At 43.0% G+C, this 22,634-nt stretch overlaps 1 protein-coding gene across 1 annotated transcript in view; it reads left to right on the top strand.

Moving 5' to 3' along the window:
* The window catches only part of EVC (EvC ciliary complex subunit 1), a 1,160,741-nt gene that overhangs the window by 118,173 nt on the left and 1,019,934 nt on the right, over positions 1-22,634 (top strand). The gene's annotated exons all lie outside the window — the stretch shown is intronic.

The following is a 22,634-nucleotide window of genomic DNA, read 5'->3' as shown; positions in this document are numbered from 1 at the left end:
TTATCATGGAACTTATAAACAAATACATTGGCAACCTTCAAACACTGGACCCCACCCAGTTTAGGTTCGTGAAGGGCCGATCATGGGTTGCCAACTAGTTTACTGACAGAACCCACACTGTAAAAGTAGCCGACTCGAAATCCAGCTCCAGACAAGTGACAAGTGGAGTATCTCAGGGTTCAGTCCTGGAACTGCTCTTGTTTGGCATCTACTTCTCTGAAGTACAAGCCAACACTAAGGGACTTTGGCTAACAAAGTTCGCAGTTTAGTGCAAACTGGGAGCCGTTATTGAATCCTCAAATTATGTGAATATTCTACAAAAAGGCCTTACAGAAACAGCTGCTTGGTGTCGGAGCCATGGGCTCAAGCTCAATGCCAAGAAATGTATATTTATCCCCTTGGGAAAAAACATGTACCTGTTAATTACCACATAGGTGGCAGTACACTAAACACCGAAAGTGTGATAAGAGACTTGGGGACACAGGTGGACAGTGGGCTCACCTTCGATAACCACATCGCCACAACAGTCTGGAAATCCTTCTATGTGGCACACCTCATCACTAAGGGCTTTTCATCCAGAAAAAAGGAGGTCATTGTCCCACTGTACTCATCCCTCATTAGACCCATTTATAGAATACAATGCCCTGTTTGGTATGTACCTCTCATGACATCTGCAACAACTGGAAAGGCCGCAGAAATACCTCACTAAAAGAATTGCAGGCCTAAAGCAGATGCCCTTTGCTGACTGTTTAAAATAACTCCAGCTATACTCTGTCACATATAGTCTACTCAGCGATGATCTCTGCTTAACATACAAGGCCGTGTCAAACCCAGAGCTGTTGGACATGCTACACTTAAAGAAATCCCAATCCTTCAGAGCCACATGCTCCAGGGATCTAAACCTTGTCATCACAATGAGCAAAACATGCTGGAGGGATAGGTTCCTGACCCAGAGACTCCTCAGACTCTGGAATAGACTGCCCATACATGTCGGGCAGAGTGCCTCTTTGGCTGTCTTCAGAAGGAACCTTGACAATTGGATGGGAGATTGGAAATTCACCCCGGGGATCATGTCAGTCGCCCTGCTAGACAGGGTTCCAGGGAAGTAAATATTTTGGGAGGAAATAACCAGTGAATTGTTATGGCTAGGCTTGTATAGGCCCTAGGGCCAATAGCCTAGTACCAACCTATGAGCCAGTTAAAATGTAGCTGTTAAATTATTAAATCTGCATCTGCTGTGTTACCACAAATTTATAAATTGTAAAGCATTTCAGATTTGTCTAATTTTGGGGTTGATTGGAAGATTTCATACATAGCTTGGAGGTACTACTCTGTAGTGCACCATCCCCTGCTTTTTCATTTAAGAATAAGGATACAGTAGGGTTTTTTTTCCCCTAAATCAAGGATACCAAATTTTTCATTACCCATAATTAATGGTGGTTCCCATGATGTCTGTTTTGACCCCTTTGGTATTGGTGCTGACACTGTGGCCTATATATGCATCTTTGCTTGTGATATTGTTGTTGACATCATATACCCCATCATTGATATTTCTTCCATTGACACTACCCTTGGAGTTGATGGTATGAATGTGTACGTTGTCAGTGCTGTAGCTGCTAATGCCATCACTGCTGGCTGTGATATGCAGGCCAAGGGCACCAGGTCCTTTAATGTCAATATTTCACAGTTTGAATAGACTCAAACTGTCCACTGCCAGGTTACTTGCTATTACTCAAGCCCTCATCATCAAGTTTGATGCTGAGTCTGTGATCTGCATTGCCTTGGTTCCTCTGAGGCTGTCTCCTATTTGATATAAGCATCAAACTTGTCACAGGAGAAGCTTCTCTCTGAGTTCTTGGCATTGCCAGTTGTCATCCAGGACAGAATTCCCCAGGGTCTTGTTCATCCCCTTCACTCCCACCATGACTTCAGCTCCCAAGCTTGCAACATTCATATCTTTGGACTTTCTCCCTTCAAACCATTGAAGGCAGGACCTGTGCAAGAGGAAGCACTTTGCCTTTGCTTTCAATCACAGCTGATATCAGTAATGAGGAGGAGGATGCATACTCCTCAGCATCTCCATGCAAGTCCCAGGGTTGGGCAGTACCTTGAAATGATGCAGCAAAAGGGTGATTAGCTCACTTACCCTGTGGCCCTCCTGCAAAAGGCCTTTTGACCTACCCAGAAATTCCCCAAATATTTTTTTCTATTGCTGGACATCATGATGGATGCAGTCAGTGTATCTTGGGAAATTTTTGGCACTGTGCTCTCTGTACGGAGGGTGGCCAGCCATATCATCTGCCTCCACAGAGAGTGGAATTTCTTGTAAGAGACATCTAAGCCAGACATCTTACTTTTTGCAGTTGTCCTCAAAACGGGTCCAACTCCACAGAGTGTGGATGTTTTCCTATGTGATCTAGATAAGAATTCAAGAGGGATGGACCCCTAGGGAGTTATGTTTTTGGTACCTCTGCGTTTTCTTTGTAGGCAGTAAATTATTACTTGCATGTGGGGGACTTCCAGCAGGATCTGCTAAATGAAATGCAGCAGAATATTGGGGATTTGCCAGATGGGCCAACCAAGGATAGCGTCTTCTCCCAGTCATTGGGTATTTCTTCTGTGACCATTCTACTGATTCACACTATAGCACTGTTAAAGTTTTTAGCCATAGCTGCAGGTTCTGGCATTGTAGTGAACAAACCTGTGGCTTAGTTTAGATTAATTTGCTTAGGACACAAAAGCAACCTGTATGAATTATTTCTTCAGGGGTCCATGTCTTTTCATCTCAAAGTAAAGGCAGACTTGAAAAATGTGGGAAGGAAGGGTGAGAGCCCTCACCACTGTAGATATAAAATTTAATTTGCCTCAACCTATACCTATTCTGTGGTGCAGAAGGGCCTGTGCCAGGTGTGGTACACATCAGAAGAACCAGCAACAATGTTGAGAAAACCTCAACTCTCAAGGATACCTTTCAGAAAGATTGCATTCTCTGAGGAAATAGTCCTTCACATTGGATAGTTGTGTCCCACCTATAGGTAATCAGCGACAGCATCCTTGAGGCCAAGCCTGACTGTTCCTATCTGGAGGTAGCTGGGGGCTGTTTATTCTTCCACTTGCTCACATGGAAGTGTATTACTGAAGGGAGGTGGGTACAGACAGTAATATCCAGATTAAGTAAGATTCTGTTTCACACACAGCCACCCTCATAGTCGCCATCCTTTTTCAGTGTCCCATCCATTACATAAAAAAAAAAGTTGCAGTAAGGGAGGTCTTTTGCCTGCTTCAAAAATTGCCATCCAAGAAATTTTACCATTAGAGAAGGGGTCAAGATTTTATTCCATATTCTTTTCAACTCAGACCAAGGGCAATGCGCTTGGGCTAGCATCAGGCCTAAGTGGCCGAAACAGCTTTATCCCAAAATAAATTTTTTCTTAGTCGTAGTGCAGATATTCCTTCCCAGCTTGTCTGAAAGACACTGGATGTCCTGTTTGGACTGCCAAAACAGCTACATCCACAGTAAAAAAAAAGGAGCCCCACAAACATGACAGTCATGTGGTCTTAATTTTCAGATCCATTCTCCCAGCTTATTTGGGTAAGAGCAGTCTGCAAGGTATTTCTCTAGTAGTGGGCGAACCTTCCAACTTTACAAAGGGAAGCCCCTTTTTATTACCTACTTTACTGGCAGTAGTCATGGACACACGAGCCTGAGGGTAGAGGTTATTGCAATGGACTGGCAGTTCATGGTCTCTGACATATTCTGAGATAGCGCTGCACATCAACATTTTGTAAGATAGCTCATTTCTTTTGACTCTAAGCCTTCCAGGACTCCCTCATCAAAGTCTTGATTGCCACTGTCATGCCAGTATGGCTTTTTTGTACAACAACAACAAACACTAGGATACCCTTTCAGAGCGGTTATGTTGACGGGCTATGAGACTATGACAAGGAACTACTTCATCAGACTGATTTCTCGTAGCAAAGTATATTTCAGTGAGGCCAGCTCACTAGTGGAGAAGTTTAAATGTTTTATACTGATGCCTTACAAGTGATTCCTCAGCCGTTAGGTGGGTTGGAAATTTGTTACAGCATTTTACTTTCCCAGCCAACACAAAATACGTTGTCTGCCTTTTTCCTCTTTTGGGGGGAAATGTCCTAGCTGTACTATAGTCCAAAAATGTCTCCCTAGGCTCCTGTATGATTTACTGTATTTCCTCTGATGATGATCATGCAGAAAGTGAAGAAATGCAAGTCTAGCGTCATTCTCGTTGCTCCTATATTGTCCTTAACAAATATGATTCCCCCCACTCCCACCCCACCTTCTGGAGAAATTTCTTCCATAGTACCCATCCAGAAAGTTCCTGACTAACTTTGTAAGGCAAATTCAACATTTGGCTTCTCGAGTTGTGGTAGTGGGCACTAATTCTTTCTTCTCTTCCACAGGGGTGCATAATTCTTTGTCAAAGAATTGTGATACCCATGAGACTTAAAACAAATGGATTTGTTTTTCTGTCTGGGACACAACAAAGGAACAAACATTTTCTCAGCCCTCCTTCCATTTGTTCTTGACTCTCTTTTCACCCTAGAGTTTGTTTCATCCATCAAGGTGCACTGAGTTGCAGTTCTTCATCATTAGCCTCATTGAAGGTCTATAAGGTCTCTGTCAAGGGTGCATTCTTGCTGAGACCTCCCCTGGGAGAGACACTACAACCTTAGGATTTGTATTTTCTGTTGGAGAAACTAACTTTGGCTTTATTTGGACCCTCAGTTTCTGCTGATTTGTAGTACCGTTTCTGGAGTACATTCTTTCCAGATAACGGTCTGCAAGGAGAATTTCTGAGCTGCAGGAATTATCAACTGAATCTCCACATCTTGAGTTTCACAAAGACAGTGCTACTGCATGCAGTAACCCTTCATTCATGCCAGAAGTATGTACTGAATCTGACTTTATTCAATATGTCCTCCTTTCTGATTTCCACAGTACCCCACTTATGGAGAGTATATTCCCCATTGTATGGACATGCACCATCAATTAAATTTTTATGTCGCGAAGACATTCTGATAGCAAAGCTAGCATTTTTTTGTTCCCTTTTCCCACAAAAGATTGGACAGAAAGTTTATAAGGTCAGTTTCATCAGATGGCTTTCTGACTTCCACCATTTATTGCACGTCTCTTCCTTCTGTTCTAGTGATTTATTCTATCAGAACTGTTGCTACATCCACAGCTTACTTTGGAAATGCAGCTCTCGTTCAGATTTTTACAACAGCTACTTAATTTTCTGTCAACACCCTTGTGAGGCACTACAGTTCTGGTCTTTCTTTTGGAGCTACCACTGTAAAGGTTGCATTTCCATAAGACTGTTCAGGAAGATAACTTGGGGCACCATCCTGCTGTTCTGAGGCTGGGACTTTTCCCAGGTGTAGACGTTATGGGCTTACCATAATAATGGATCAGAAAAAACAGGTTCATCCTGTGTAACATACTGTTCTCCATTCCCCCACCTCTGCTAAAATAGATTTAGAGCTTTAGTTTCTGCTTGCTGATGCTTTGTTTGGCTTACTGCAGATCTGGAGTATGTATGCATTATGGAACAATACGGGATAGGTGAGGGTCTTTTGCAGCCTGTGAAACTTTTTATCAGCCAAATGTTTCTAAAGCCTTCTTGGCATTACTTTTGCTGTTAGGGAAGATAGACCCTCTCTTCCAGATCTTTCGTTGTATCGCGTACATAACTTTATTTCTGACACCTTTTCATTACTAATGGGCATACCAAGATAATGTAATCCTTTGGTGGTTTGTTTTGCTATATAGTTCAGATACAGGCTACCTAAATTTTAAACGTTATCTGCTTGCAGCATGATTTTATTTCATCTCCAAGTGTTTCTGATACAGTACAAAGAAGCAAAGGAACTGCCTTTTTAGTCTCATCTCTTAGTCACTAAAGTACTGTAGTGTTGCATGGGTAGATTCTTATATTTCTGAAAGACAAGCAGGTATGGCTGTTCCTCTCATAAACAGTAGTCCTTTGTGTTAGAAAGAAAGTTCAAACATTACTTAAGAGATGTTAGCAGTGCAGTCAGTAGAACCACTGCTGTCTTTACCAGCAAGGTTTCATAAAACCTATGAATATAGTTGCTTCAGAGAAAAGAAGGCAACACTACAACAGTGAGCTGATACTAGTAACGGTCTCTAGGAGGTACCAGTAGCCTTGTCAACAGTGGCTGTCCCAGCATTGATAAATCAAAGTTGAGAAACACGTGATGGTATTATGCTGCATTATGGCTGGTATTTTCCTGTCTGGAGAGCTCTGATAAAGATATGGTGTGCATCCCATTTACATCTGCCTGGAGTATTGCTTAAGTGAGTGTCCAACTGTTTATGTATTCATGAAATATTTTTTTTATGTTACATTTCTCATTACACTGTGAGAAGACATTGATTAATGCATTCAGTGACATCATATTTGATTGTGAATAAAGCCCATATGTTTGCTTTTCCTTTCTTTTATTTAGTCTTATTTCAGATTTCTCTTCCTAGATCTGATGTTTTGAAGAGTTCCAGACTCAGAAACCTTCAGGACTTGTGTCCCAGGTGTTAGTTCTTGACACACACAATTTTTCTTAGACTTTCAAGCCCTAGTCCCACAACATAATGCTTTGTTTCTCCACTAGAAAAGTTTGAAGTCATATCAGGAGCATATCCGCTCTCCTGCTTGAGCATATGCACCATTTATATTAACATTTATGTGGGATATCTGTATTTATCTGTCTATATAAATATAGATTTGCTTGTATGTGTGTGTGTGTGTGTATACGTGTATATATATATATATGTGTATATATATATATATATATATATATATATACACACTTTTTTGTATATATTACACTGTTTCTGTCTGTAAGCCAACTTATGTGGCATAGAGAATTAATAATAATGTGAAATAGTCTCTCAGTGCTGAGAGAACATTGAGTTCATATCACTAAAATGCAGAATGTTCTACTTGCCTAGGGAATTCATTGGAGTAAGCATAACAGCTGTTCACCCCCCCCCCCAGTGCTAATACCAGTGTGGTATTGAACATTTTGTATCTGTCAAATGACATTTAGAATAAGAACCCGGAGTTTGCCCATATAATTGCAAGTGATTTCAATCAAGCTGACTTGAAATTCTTATTACTCCAACATGTGAACTTTGCAAAACGAGGGGAGAACACTCTGGATAAGGTATACACAAACATAAAACTGCACTACAAAACAGTTCCTTATCCACATCTGAGCATCTCAGACAATCGGGCCGTCATGCTGCTTCCTGCATACACGCCACTGCTGAAAGTAAGGGTATGGCCTGAGGGAGCAGTCTTGGCACTACAGGACTGCGTTAAAATGTGCGAACTGATCGGTGTTTAGAGATACTGACCTGGACGAGTGTACAGAATCTGTAATGGCCTGTATTTCAAAATGTGTTGATGACTTAACGGTCATTAAATGTATCACCATGAGTGCTAATCAGAAACCCTGGCTATCTGGTGAAGAATATGAGCTCCTAAAGACACAAAATGCTGCATTTAAATCAGAAGACAAGGATGGCATAAGATAGGCCAGAACAATTCTAAATAGAAGTATAAAGGAGGCTAAGAGGTCCTACGGACATAAAATTCAAGGACACTTCTTATAGGTTCATAGGTGTTTGCTAGGCTAATGACTACAAGGGCCTTTTTAAGCCTAGCCATGCATCCCAAATCTCTGACAAGTTCTGATACCCTTGATAAGTGTAAGTAGGATTTTGGAAGATGATCCATTTACAGGTTACCTGTGTCCATTAGAGACATAGGTGCCAAACCAGGGATGAATTTCCGGTTTCCCATCCAATTGTCCAAGTTGCACTTGAATTGGGTTAGGGCGGAACTCTGCTTCTTATGGATGGGGAGCCTGTTTCATAGATGCAGTAGTCACTGGGAGTACATACCTGTCTGTCCAGCAGAAACTCTTTATATCAGAGGTAAGGTTTATGTCTTTAGAACGGGTAATTCTGGTGCTGTTTGTTATGTGGATATGCAGGAGGGCTATTAGAGTGGGGTCTGACAATGCCCTGTATGCTAGGCATAGATCTCCCCTCAAAGCCTGTAGGAGTACAGGGATAGGACCTTGAGGCAGTCTGCATAGGACATTTTACTTGTGCCCTGTATTCTTTTATTGAGGAACCTCTGTGGATGTTCCATTTGTTGGATATGCCTGGTTAGGTACATACCAAAGGGGGCATTGTACTCAATGACAGGTCTGATGAATGCCGAATACAGTGAAACAATAATTTCCTTGGACTAAAATGCCTGCCATACCTTTGTTTATCAGTTGTGCAATATAGAATGATTTCCTCACCACTGTAGACACTTGATGGTCAAAGGCTAGATTACTATCTATGTGTGTCCCTAAGTCCCGGACTACTGGGTCAACTCTCTAAGGGGTGTGTTGTCAATGTGATAGTTACCAAGGATGGATGACTACCCAAAATATACTATTATGCATTTATTGGCATTTAGTTTTAGTCTATGGCTCTGATACCAGTTGTTTGTCTGTGTCAGCCCCTCCTGGAGACATTTGTGTCAGTGTGAGATTCAGTGAGAGCTCCTAATTTGCAATCATCTACAAATTTAGTCAGCCAAAGACCACTGATATTGGCCTTGACTTCTGAGAAGTAAATGCCAAAAAGGAGGGGTCCAAGGACGGATCCCTGAGGGGACTCCACTTGTAACTGGCCTCTTTGTAGAGGTGGGCTCCCCAGTTCTAACTTCCTGGGTCCAGTCTGTGAGCCAGTTGGCTATCCACTGGGTGACATACAGGTTTGTACCTAACCTCTTGAGTTTGTCAACAATGCCCGACTGGGGTATTGTCATATGCCTTGGCCAGGTCACGGTAGGCTGTGTGAACAATTTTTCCCTCATCCATTGCTTTGGTGACCTTCTCAAAGAAAAAGAGGAATCTGTGTTCTTACATTTACTTGGGTTTTTGCAGAGTGCTCCATTTGCATCCCACATTCTGGGCGTATGCAATAGATGAATTTGTGTGCCTGTGAATTTGTGTATGCAGTACACATGTGAAACTCTGTGTGTGTGTTTGTGTGCACTTGCATCCTATTTTCTTCTAGTATCCTGCCTTTGAACAGTTCTTTGCCTTATGCTGACTGAGTGTGGAATAATCTGTGGCTCCGTATCACCTTGAATTGAGTAAAGCAGGTGTTGGAAAATGAATGTTTTTTTTGAACTCTCCACAGCTGACTATCAGTCGACACCAATTCCTGTCCTTGTTCACTGGGCCTACCACACCCACCTTAGCCTCCCCCAGTCTCTACTCAGCCAACATTTATGACTAGGTGAGGAGGTGAAGGACGCTGGTGCAGTGTTATACTGTTGCTAGGGAATATCCTTTAGCCAACAAAACTGCAACAGCCTTACAAGCCTCCCTGTGATGGTCTTCAAAAGATGCATGTACGAATTTGCTCATGGGCAACCTACTGAGCAAATGGCACTTCTTGCATGCCTCTCTCCCCCCATGATAGGTGAGCTGGCATCAGCCACTCACTCCCATATGGTCCCTGTCTATCTCTTACGCCTGTGCTGGTAGTTGAACATGAGTTGTCTGGTGTGCAGTCAGGGCTTTGTCCCTCCTCCATGGGGGCCACTCCTGAATGAATGAATGTTATCCTAAATTGGTATGTATTATTTTTTCTTCAGCTATCACACTGTCCTTCCTTCATATGTTTTTCTCTCTACATGACGGACATAGAAAATACTTAAATTGCTAACAACCATTTGGCACTGTGTTGTCTAACCAGTGATGGTTCTCACTTTTATTACATTAGTTATTAGCACTCATTTTCTGGGGATTCTACTTGGTCAGAGATTCCTCAAATTCTTATTGCCTCCTTCAAACAGTAAACTTAAGAATTAGCCTGTTTTTTATTTATGTATGTATGTATTTATTTTTAATAACTATCAAACATCTCTGTGCCACCCATTACAACAAGTATGATTTTTTTTTTCCAGAGAACCATTTTTTCTTTCAAACCTACTACTGTGTGGCATTCATGTGACTGCTGCTTAGGCCGCATGAGTTTAATTGGTGCTTGATAGAAATGACAACACCATGTTCATCCTGAAGGGAGGGAACGGAACCATTTGTGGATTATAGTAACCCTTTGTTGGAAGGGGGTGGGGCTGTAATCTGAGGAAATTTGTGAAGTTCATTAAACCACCATTGGGCATTAGCCTTTATTGAGTAGGTGAATGAGAGCATGCACAGTTCATTAAACCACCATTGGGCATTAGCCTTTATTGAGCAGGTGAATGAGAGCATGCACTTAAGTAGGAGAAGACCTTGGTGGGGCAGGTCACTTTTTCCTTCTTAGGGGAGGGGTAAGATAACTAAAAATGTCCGCATTACCGAGAAGTTTGCAAGGATGCAAGCATTCATCATGGCTACCTAAATGATGCCCCCAGATAGCTTTCATTATAGTGGATCTCAGATGATTTCTGCCACTAGGGAACAAATTGCCTCAAGTCTGACTGGAGAAGGCTTGATGATCAGTAGGCATTGGGCAAAAAGCATACAGAAAAAAAAAATGAAATTTACCAACTCAGTTTTTGGTATCTCCAAATTACTAGCTACTTCATCAGCATTTAGTCACGGTACCTTTCTCAGATCTTTACTAGTTGGACAAAGCACATCCAGGTTTTCCCATTCTGATTGGATTCTGGATGAACAAGAAGCTGTTTGCCAAAGTTCAATTAGTTTTTGTTACTGTCAACCAAAAGCTGTCAGCTTTACTTATTGGCACCCTAAGAACTGCATTAAAAGCTGGTTTAATTTAGGATTAATGTGGTTTTAATATCCTTCTAAATGGAGCAGGTTGAAGAGGCATCAAGTTTTAAAAGCAGTGTGCATGCATCTCCCCAACAGTTCTTTCATGTTGACATCTTCCACCACAGATTAGGACTACATCATGAGTCACTCCTTGCTGGCATATTCTGCAGCACTTAGTAAAAATGCATCATGGTCTAAGGTGTCAAGTCAGCCCTTGTTCATTTATATTCTGGAGCTCAGACTCTGCTAATCTGTTGCTAGCTTATTCAGATTCCCCATGGTTGTTACCCTCTTCCACCCTCCACTACTTTATTTTTTTCCTCTTAGTCTTCCTTCCTCTTCTGTTGACATTATGGGGGCTGATGCACTGTACTACTGATCTAGGTCTTTAATTTCTTCTACCTTAACTAAAAAGAATGCTACCCTAGATTGTGTGCCTACTTGTTCTATTACACAGGTGGTGTTCTTACTGTCTGATTTTTTTTTATTTGATGCCTTTTTTATATAAATTGCTATCCATTTTCATATGTTGTTTCTTTGTCATTCTTGAGCAGCTTCTGCATAGGTGTATCACCATGTTGCTGCTCTTGTTATCACTGAGCCATATTTTTGTGACAAGAGAAGCCTTGACCTTCCTTTTTGCATCCCACATTTGCTTCTTCCTTCCTGGACTACTTACACTGCATAATAACACTATCCAGCCATGCTCTAAGAAAGCTTTGTTTGTTCCTTTAGTATGCTCTTATGTATGTTTTGTATTTTAGCATACTTTCTGTGAGTGCCTACCGCCCACACCCCTTTGCTTATGTGGCTTTTCTTGTAATGGTACAGCTATTGAGATGTGCCTTTCCAGTCTGGTTCTGACCACACTATTACACACCTGTTGGTTTTGAAAAAAAAATGGGGTCTTTTCCTGGCATACAGCTGGTATTTTTGCCAGTTCTCCCTCCATCTTCTGATGCAGTCAGTCGTAATGCTTCATAAACTTATTGTTCCTTAACATGCTGCTGGCTGCTGTCATTGCTTTTTGCACTCCACAATACTGAAAACTCTCTGGCGTTTTCTGTTACACAAGTTGTTTTCTCTTACACCATTAATCTGCTCTTACCTCATATGCCAGGACTTTCAATCTCTATTGGTGTTCAAATTTTCTATTAACAAAACTTTCTTCTGTTCCATCTTTAAATTTAAGCTCCTCTGTTTCATTAGCTGTTCTACCTGCAGCCTTTCCTCTCTAGTTCCATCACTCCAAGTCCCCCTGTTTGTGCTGCACCTGATCCTTTTGCCATCACTCCTATATTCCTTCTAGAACTGTTTTCCACTGGTTTGTTCCTCCCATCTGACTGAGAGCCTGTAGTTGTCTACTTTCTTCCCACTTTAAATGATGTATGACCACTTGTGTCTCTTCGTTTGTCTTCTCTCTGCATATAGCCTTTCTCTCTCTCTGCATATGTCCTTCCTCCCTATCTTCCTTGCATTATCTTCTTTAATGGCTGTTTATCTTACTTTCTCCCTTTCCCTTTTACTCCTTTAATAACATTTTCCCAGGTCCTCTTGTCCTCTGACTTTTTAGGCTTGTTTCCGCACTTTATCTTTAAATCAAGGCCCCAATCTATTGGAGTTGGGGGTAGCTTAGGGGGATTTTAAAGAACCACAGCACCTATCAAAAAGAATAGGAGAAATTTCCCTTTAGCCATGGTCAAATATCACCAGTCAGTATGAATACCACATTTTCTGTCTCCTTAATATAGGCCAGGTCTAATTCTTCTGAAGCAATTAATAAAATTAAGCAAGTTGGGTTGTGTGCTGACAGCTTCTTGTCTCCTTCTCTCCAGTCCCACTTTGCCCTTTCTTGCTTGGCTAGTCTGTCCTCTTCTGTTTGTAGCTGCCATATGTATACATGACAAATCCACATTTTTTGAAAGTCATTTTTTTTGCCACCATTGATCTGTTTGAGTCAAATGTGTGTCCCACATCTGAGCAATTGTCCTTGACCTTACTGCAGCAATGGAAGAAATATTTCTAGTGGTAAATGGAAAATATTTTCAATTTGGACTGCTTCAAAGGGCCGTGATCCCTTTTCATCTCCACTAGATGCTGATTTGGAATTTTTGTCTGATTTATTGTTTTTATTCATGTTCAAGCTACTCTACTATTACATTTATATTGGCAGCTATGTCTGATTTCCATATTGGTTTGTAGGTTTTGACTGGACTAATATCCATTAAGGCCCTTAAAGCTTAGCAGTACACCCCAAACCGTTTGAGTCATACATGTTAGTAGGCAGGCAGCTAAAGATTTGTAGGGGGAGTGTTAGGATAATCTTATTGACTTTCTGTTCATAATGGACATGCGGGGCAGTCTGGTTATAAATTTACAATTTCCCATCCAATTGTCAAAGTTTCATTTGAATAGGGTCAGGGGTGAACTCTGTTTTACATGAATGGGCAGCTTCCGTAGTGCATGGATCCTTTGCAACACATATCTATCTCTCCAGGACGTTCTGTTTTTGTTACAGGCAAAGTTCAGATCCCTGGACCTAGTGTTTCTGCTGCTGTTTGTTTTGCACACTTGCAACTGATCCATCAGGGCTTTGTCTGAGGAAGCCCTCTAAGCCAGGAAAAGATCTCCTCTCAGCAGCCTGTAGAAGACTGAATACAGAAATAGAGCCTTTATGCAGTCAGTAAAGGACAGGGTATTCATGTCCTGAATTTTCTTGGTGAGAAACCTTTGTGGGTGTTCCCGCTGTTGCAAGTGTCTGGCTAGTTCCATACCAAAGGAGACACTGTATTCCGTGATAGGTTTGATAAGGGCCAAGTAGAGTGGTACTATAACTTTCTTGGACCTGGCTGCCATACCTTTACCTGTAAGGTGGGCAACATAGAATGATTTTCTTATTATCTTAGCTACATGTTGGTTAAAGGCCAGATTGCTGTCTACATGTCTTTCCAGATCCCTTACTACTGGGTCGATTCTTAAAGGATGTTTTATCAGTGGAGTAATTAACTTGGGTTGATAGTTTCCCAAAGGACCTTATAATGCATTTTTGGCACTGAAGTTGTAGTTCATGGCTTTGGCACTAGTGATTCATCTGTGTTAAATCCACTTGCAAGATGTTTGTGTCTTGGGGGGGAATCTGTAATAGCTCCTAATTTACAGTCATCTGCAAACTTGGTGAGCTAGAAGCCTTTAACATTAGCCTTGACTTAGAGAAGTAGATGGCAAACAGGAGCGGGCCCAGCATGGAGCCCTGGGGTACTCCATTGGTGACTGGTCTGTTGGAGGTGGTCTCACTGATCCTGGCTTCTTGGGTCCTGTCTGTGAGACAGCCAGCAACCTAGCGAGTTATGTAAGGGTTTACACCTAGCTCTGAGAGCTTGTCAATAATGCTTTAGTGGGGTATTCTATCAAATGCTTTAGCCAAGTCAAGATACAAGATATGTACTGTTTTATCCTCATCCATTGTTTTGGTAGCCCTCTCAAGGAAGTCTACCAGGTAATGTAGGAATGGCTTTCCCTTAACAAATCCAAATTGTGATGGGTCCAGTATCTGTAAGTTGCCAGTGTCCATGTTTATCATTTCCATGATTCATTCCGTGGCTTTGCATATTAGGCTTGTTAGGATGATGGGGCTGTACTTCCTTGGATTGGTTGATATTCCTTCCTTGTGGAGAGGGTTGACTGTTGCAGCTCTAAATTCACTTGGAACCTAGCCTGTTGAAAGGCTGTAGTTTGAAGAGTGCCTGAAGTGGTCCTGATATGTCATGTTTTAGACTGTTTAGTGGGCAACTGGGGATGTTGTCAGGGACCGTGGAGGCAGTGTTCTTGGCTTTAGTGAGTGCTGCCAGCACCTGATTCCTGCTGATATTTGGGGAAATATGTTGAAGGGGTTTCATGTTTCTTGTAAGCGCCTCAGCATAAGACTGTGTTAGTGTGTGTGTGTGTGTGTGTGTGTGTGGGGGGGGGGGTGAATGGTTTATGTGACAGATGTATTGTGGGTATTCCTGATTACCTCATTTGTATGTGAAATTTTTACACCCAAGAAAATTGTGTATTTACATCTCTCGCATACCGTGTTATTTTCTGTAATGATTAACTGGTCTAAAAAGATAAGACACCTGCTACATTGCATTAGGATGCCCAGATATACCAGGCTGGCAACAGAAACAATTGGAAATTGCATGTCCATGCTTTCTGGTCCTGTAATAGTGTTGGCTGCTTAGGATTAAGGATTGGATTTTAATAGGCGTCTCCTATGATAGTTTCTGGGGTTAAGAACAAGATAGGACATGGTAGTACTATTCAAGGCACAAGCTAGCTGCTTTAAGCTTATTTCTGCACAATGCCACATTAACAGCTTCCGAATCTAATCCTAACTTTCTAGGTAAATTTTACCATCTAGGCGTTTGTTGTTATACATGATACTTCTAACTGCTGTTGCCAGTTGAGCACCTCCACACCGAGAAAAGAAAGCTTAAATTGACTCCTATGCCCTCTAGCCAATAAATGACCACATATTGAGCTTCCTACAGTGCTTCCCAACTCAGAGAGACCAGGTAAACACTTTCTGCCTTAAGATGTTTAATCCAGGAATTTCTTAATGTAAAAGGACAGCAAGAGTAGATCTCAAGTACATTTCAAACATCAGACAACTACCAAACAACTAAGCCCCTGGCTAATTCCTCTTCAAAGACATTTGGAGACACACAGACTAGAAAGGTCAACAAACAGAGACATTACTATTTTTGATACAAAATTAAATAAATGCTTTAAAAATGCTCAAAACAGTAGTGATTACTGTATAAAGCAAGTACAAGTGCAGTTAATTAAGAAAATATTATTATCGTAGCTTGGATGACTGTGGGTGCAGTTGAGATATAGAAAAGCACTGTAGAATTCTCTGTAAGCAAACCACATGGCCAACTTTGCATCCTTAAGACTTTTCAAAGCCTTCTTGAACGGCACTTTTTTGCTTAGACTTATGGTGAGAGACCCCCCCCCCCCCCTTGGGATCTTCGTCTTGTTCTGCAGGCTTTGACAATTACTTCCTTTGAACCTTCTGCCACTACTGATTTGAAGTTCCTTTCTTGGAAGACATTTCTTTTGTAGCTGTAACCTTGGCCTGGAGAGTGTCAGAACTTCAGGCATTCTGCTGTGTCCTGTGTTCCTTACTTTAGTGGCTTTAATCACTTGTGTTAGCATTGTTTCATCACATTATTGCTTCACATCCTTCTGTCATTCTCTGTATCATTAGTTTTTATTTTCTGTGTTAGTATTTATCTTGATAATTTTCACTTTTTCCACTTAAATATTCTTTGTCATTTTTTCTTATTCTTATCTTCCAGAACTTTTTGTACTTCTGTTTAAACATTCTCACTATGATTTTCCTATTTTAACATTTTGTACAAGTTTAAAGAAGCAGAATAAACAACTGGATTTTGTAACCCAAACCCCTCTTCATCTTCACTCCTCTACAACATATCTCTTTTCACTGGGTTTAATCTTAAACCCCCTATGAAGGAAAACACCATCTGCATTATTTCCTTTTCATATTTTTCTGGGATCTTGTAAACATTTGACATATGTGCTTTTTTCCCATAATACAAAATTTACCATATAAACCTTTTTTCCTGAATGCTAATCTATAGGTCCTGAAGTCTGATATTTGATGAAACGGGTTCTCTTTCCTTGCTAGCTATATATGAATATGATACTATAGTTCCATAAATGTGTTCTCTCCACTTCACAACCACAACGGTTAACCTTCCACAAAATTCCTTGCTAGCTCTGTATGCATATGATGCTATAATTCTGTAAACGTTTTCTGTCCACGTCACAACTATAACAGTTAACCTTTCCACCCTTACCAACATTACAGCTAGTACTTCCATTTTTTTTCGTACAACACAGCCACACTAGAACAATGTTTGTTTCCTAAGTTCCATATTACATTTCCACTCCACATTTTTCTCTCTGCATTATTTCTTCACTTTTCAGAAATCATCCTCCAGCAGTATAATATCCATATCACATTTAGCGCACCATTCTAGTTTCCCTATCTTTCTTGCAGTGTTAAGTGTTCACATTTACTGAAAGTACTGTAAAATTGTTGCTTTTCCTCCTGTAGCTTTAGGGGAGATGGTTTTAAGTTTTTATTCTCTTATGTTTCCCCAAATGAATATTTTTCTTGGGTTTATGTACAAATAATCCTTAATCCTCAGAATAAGATTTTTCACTCTGGCTAGAAGTTCAGAAACATGTTTGTATCAATTCCATCTCCTGACCCGTCTTCCTGCGTGTCTGTACCACGTTATCGAAAGTTTACTTAATCGAATCAGTAAAGATCGAACTTTATTGATTCGATTAAGTAAAACATTGAATAACGTAAAAAAAAAAAAAAAAATTAAAAAAAAAAAACTAAATGGCGTAGGCAGGTGGGCACACCCCCCCTACTTAAATATACCAACTCCGAGACTGCACTACATGGAGGTAAATGGAGAATGTTAAGTTGTCTATCTCGCCTTCATTCTTGCTGGATGGGTTCGGAGCCGACCTCGGCTCTGACTCGGCCACTCTAAAAGCTCGAGAGTTGGTTCCACCGGCTCGAGGCTCCCCTTATATCCCACAATGCTAGGCGTGAGTTACCCCAGATCTCGTTTGCCGCTACAGCGATCGAGGTGTGTTTTCTACCGGCTCCAGGTTAGTGAAAGTTAGACTAGTTTAAATTCTTTAGACTTAAGCTAGCTTAGTGTATTTTTCTTTCCCCTAGTGTAGTGGATATATTCCTTCTACCTTTTATCCAGCCCCCTTTTTTCTAAAGAACTTATAGTTCTTTCCCTAAGGCCTTCGGGCCCTTCCTTCCCTATCCTTAGGGTGTGTATGTGTTTGATTAGGGAGTTTTAACTTAACTTACCTTTAGTTTAAATAATTTCCTTTGAACCCCTATCAGTGTAATCTGTGTGTGTGTGTTTTCTGTGTGTGATTACACTTCGGTTCCTTGAGTATGTCCAAGGATACAAAGGTCTCAGGCTTCAAGAAGTGTGACTCGTGCTGTCAGAAAATGTCTCTGACAGACGGTCACACTTCTTGTGTGTATTGCCTGGGACCTTTACACCTGCAGGACTCTTGTGCTGTATGCCATGGCTTCAGCCCTAGAGTCCTGCAGGAGAGAAAAATAAACTCATTTTGAGGGGTTTAATTAAGCCTGAAGGTTCCCTTTCTGTGTCATCGGAAACCTTCTAAGGCTTCCAAGACCTCGGCTCCAGCCTCAGAGTCGAGGCAAAAGGCTCCAAAGCCTACTGCTTCATCGGCTCCGGCTGGAGCCGATGAGTCTGACTGCAGTATCTGTGGTTTCCTCGGCTCCGGCCGGAGCCGAGGCATTAGAGATTCCTGAGTCGGCTCCGATCAGACCATCGGAGCAGACATCTAGAAAGAGATCGAGGTCACCGTCCCTTGGCTCCGTTCATTCGGCTCCAGCGTCTCCCCTGCTGTCTGAACGGAGCCACAGATCTCACTCCTCCAGGTCATCGAGGCTCTCAGATCACGACCTCCAGAGGGTAGTGAGTAGACTTTTGAAGTCCGAGGCACTGGCCCAAATGCTCCAGAGTCCGACTCGTCAGTCGATGCCTCAACTTGTTCCAATAAATATTCCTCCTCCGACTCCTTTGAGCTCGGAGCCGGGGCGTCTCGGGACCGAGACTGTGGTAGCGTCGGAGCCGATACAATTGTCTTCGACTCCGTCGTCGGCTCCGATTTCTTCTTTTGAAGAATCTCGGCGCCGGCTTCCTTCGGCTCGAGGGGTGAGTGGCATCGGACCCTTGTCCGACCCCCTCTCCTCTCGGTGCTTCGGCTGGTGAGTTCGGTTCCGACATCGGCCTCTGAGCCATCTCTGTCGGTGCCGAGGGAGGTTCTCAGCTTCTCGGAGCGGGGACCTCTGGCTCTGCCGGACAGGGGTGCGTTCGAGGTCATGCGGAGTGTGTTGGAACCTTGTTCGACTCCACAGTCGGCTCCGTCCACCCCTCCCTCTTCGGTGCCTTTGGTTATGTCGACTCACTCCCTCATCCCAGACCGCAGAGAGCCAGCTCCTCAAGAATCCCCTGTGGGGATCTCATCCTCTTCCGAGGCCTCCCTGAATTGGCAGGAGCCCCTAGGAAGAGAAAGTGTAAGAGGAAGCACATAGACTCACCTGAGTCTGTCACCTCTGACACAGATTTAGAGGATTCGAGGGTTCCCCCGTTCCCCTTCTGAAGATGTCTCTTTCGCAGACATTCTAGAGATCCTGAAACAGAGGGAAATTGGCCAGCCCTTAACCCTTCGGAGGATGAATCTGTGTATCTTGAGGCGTTTGGCTCTCGCCCTTCCACCTCATGGGTGTCCCCCCCCTTTGATCCCCTCATGCAGGTGGTTGCAAAGAAGGCCTGGACGGCTCCTGATTCAGTGGACCCTACCCCAGGAGACCTTCCAAATTTATAACAGCACCAACTGACAAGCAATTTCTCACAAAAGGTGTTTCTGTGGATGCTATGGTGGTAGCTGCTGCCACCAAGAAGGAACTAGCTGATCCTTCAGTGCCTGTTCATCCCCCTAACAAAGAATCTAGGTCTATGGACAGGTACGGGAAGCGGATGTTCTCGTCAGCGACCTTTGCTATGCGTTCGCTGAACTACCTATGCCATTTTACTCGTCTTCAAAGAGACTTGATCAAAGAAGCGAGTGACATGTTGAAGGATCCTACGGCTGCAGGTTTTCAAGACAAGATGAACACTCAGCTGGCTACCCTGAACTCCATAGCTAACTCCTCCATGCGCCTCCTCTCTTATGCGGCTGATGGAGCGAGCAGGGCCGCAGGGACAGGTGTGGCCTTACGCAGGCATGCCTGGATGCGGCTATGCAACTTTGCGGACCCCTTTAAAACGTCATTCACTAATTCCCCGTTTGATGGATCATCTCTTTTTGGTCCTCAAGTGAAAGAAACCTTGACTAGGTGCGAGACAGATGGCAAGACTCTTTCTGCCGTCGGAGTCCGTTCTCCTACTCCTTCTAGGCCTTACCCCAAAGGCCAGAAAAGTGGGAAAATGTGGTTCCAAAACAATCTCAAGGGACTTCGCCTGACGACAGAGTCGGTTCCCGCCAGAGGCAGAGGGGGAACAACAATGGTAGACGCCGCCCTAGAGGCAGGGGGTCCAGAACCAGGGCAATCGAGAAGCCTTCTCTGATAAGCCCTTTCAGCATCCCTGAGGTGTTGCCCGACTGCCCACCCTTTGTGGGAGTCGGGGGGAGATTGTTACTGTACCCAGAAGCCTGGCTATCCCTGACTCAAGACAAATGGGTACAGTCCATCATTTCGAAGGCTATTCCATTCCTTCGTCGCATTCCAAACCAATCAAAAAATCCCTTCCAGATGTTCCACCGCTCAAAGGATCTTGCAGCTTTGGAAATTTCAAAGCTGCTTGCAAAAAGAGCAATTCAGCCAGTTCCAGCAGACCAGCAAGGATCCGGAATCTACTCCAGGTTCTTTTTAGTTCCAAAGAAAACAGGGGACTGGAGACCAATTTTGGATCTCAGTATCTTGAACAAGTCAGTCAAGAAAACAAGATTTCGGATGGTCACGCTGCAGTCCATCCTTCCCCTATTGGGAAAGGGAAACTGGATGTGCTCTATAGACCTTCAGGATGCGTACTATCACATAAAAATGAACAGACGCTCCAGAAGATTCCTCCGCTTCAGGCTGGGAACCAGTCATTTTCAATTCAGGGCCCTGCCCTTTTGTCTCACCACTGCCCCCCGGGTGTTTACCAAATGCATGGCAGTGGTAGCTTCTCACCTGAGACGTCAAGGATTCCAGGTGTTTCCATATTTGGACGACTGGCTCCTCACAGCTCCCACCAAGCATCTTCTTCTGTTGGCCAGGGACTACACCTTTCGCATTTGTCAAAATTTAGGCATTTCAATAAATTGCGAAAAGTCTGTTTTGTCGCCTTGTCGTACTATTACCTTCATAGGCGCAAATCTAGACACAGTCAACATGTCTGCAGACTAACAGATCAGAGAATAACAGACATACACAAACTGGTCTCGCTCCTCTTCAGCAGCAACAGAATCAAAGCCAGGTTAGTTCTGAAAGTGTTGGGGATTATGGCGGCTGCCATACCTTTGCTTCCATTAGCCAGATTCCACATGAGAATCCTTCAATGGATGCTCTTCACGCAATGGTCATACCAGCAACTTCCGATGTCCCACACCATCATGATTACGCAAACATGCAGAAATCATCTTCTGTGGTGGATGTCTTCCCCTCAGCTCTTATTGGGAAGACCCTTTGTCCCTTCCCCTCCGGTTGCTACTCTGACAACGGACGCCCCCCTGATCGGGTGGGGGGGGGCATTATCAGGGCAGAACTGTCCAGGGCACATGGCAACCAGACGAATGCCACTTGCACATAAATCTTCTAGAGATGAGAGCAGTGCTTTTAGCGTTGCAAGCCCTTCAAGACTCTCTTCCCTTGGGAACGATAGCAATCCAGACGGACAATATGTCTGTAGTGTGGTATATCAACAAACAAGGCAGAACCAGGTCCTACCCCCTGTGTCGAGAAGCACTCAGACTGTGGCAATGGGCGATTTCTTCTCAGCGGTTTCTGATAGCAACGCACATCCCCGGAAGTCCAATCAAATCGCGGACAAGTTGAGCAGAGCTATCCTCATGCCTCACGAGTGGTCTCTGAAAGACTCTGTTGTGAGAGAAATTTTTCTCAAGTGGGGTCAGCCTTGCTGCGACCTTTTGCTACTCCCCAAAACAGCAAGTGCAGAGATTATTTCACCCTATTCCCTTTACCAGGCCAGCCCAGCAGAGACGCTCTAGTCCAAGTTTGGCCCCGGGACTTCTGTATGCATTTCCTCCCTTCCCACTAATCTCTCAAGTGATACAGAAAGCTATCGCTCAGAAGGCCTCGTTGATCCTCATTGCTCCTTACTGGCCTCGACAGGTTTGGTTCCCCTTTCTACATCATTTTCTGTTGGAGCGACCTTGGCATCTGGACCTAGTTCCAGATCTTTTGATCCATCAGTCGGGTCAGTTTCATCGCTCCCTTCCCTCTCTGAACCTCACTGCTTGGTTCCTCCAATTCCAACCTTAGCCAGGCTTCCTCAAATATCTCACTCTGTCCGAGATATTTTGATAGCTTCCCATAAATCTTCCACTCGAAAGATTTATTTGAGTAAGTGGAAACGTTTCGCCTATTGGGCTCAAGGAAGGGACATAGATCCTTTCACTGCTTCCATCCAAATGGTCCTTGATTTTCTAGCTGAACTCTTCCATGCAGGTTCATCTCCTTATACTCATAAAGTTCAATTGGCAGCTATTTCTAACTTTCATGTGGGCATTTCAGAGTCTGCCATAATGTCCCACAAGCTTTGCAAAGCCTTTTTGAAGGGAGTTTTTCTACTCAGACCTCCTATAAGAAATCCTCCTCCTCCTTGGGACCTAAATTTAGTTCTTAGTTCTTTGATATTTTCCCCTTTCGAACCTGCAGCCTCCTGTTCTTTAAAATTGCTATCATGGAAGACACTCTTTCTGGTAGCTATTACTTCAGCTAGAAGAGTTTCAGAACTTCATGCACTCAGCTGTCGACCTCCTTATCTGTTGTTCCATAAGGACAGGGTATCTTTACGAACCAACCCGTCTTTTTTACCTAAGATAGCCTCGGCGTCTAACCTAAATCAAAGCATTGACCTTCCTGTGTTTTTTCCGGAATATTCTAACAGGTCTGAACAAAAATT

The sequence above is a fragment of the Protopterus annectens genome, chromosome 14.part0 (genome assembly GCF_019279795.1).
Source record: "Protopterus annectens isolate FY-2018-M chromosome 14.part0, PAN1.0, whole genome shotgun sequence".
Classification (NCBI taxonomy): domain Eukaryota; kingdom Metazoa; phylum Chordata; order Ceratodontiformes; family Protopteridae; genus Protopterus; species Protopterus annectens.
This window is presented reverse-complemented; position numbering and strand designations above follow the sequence as displayed.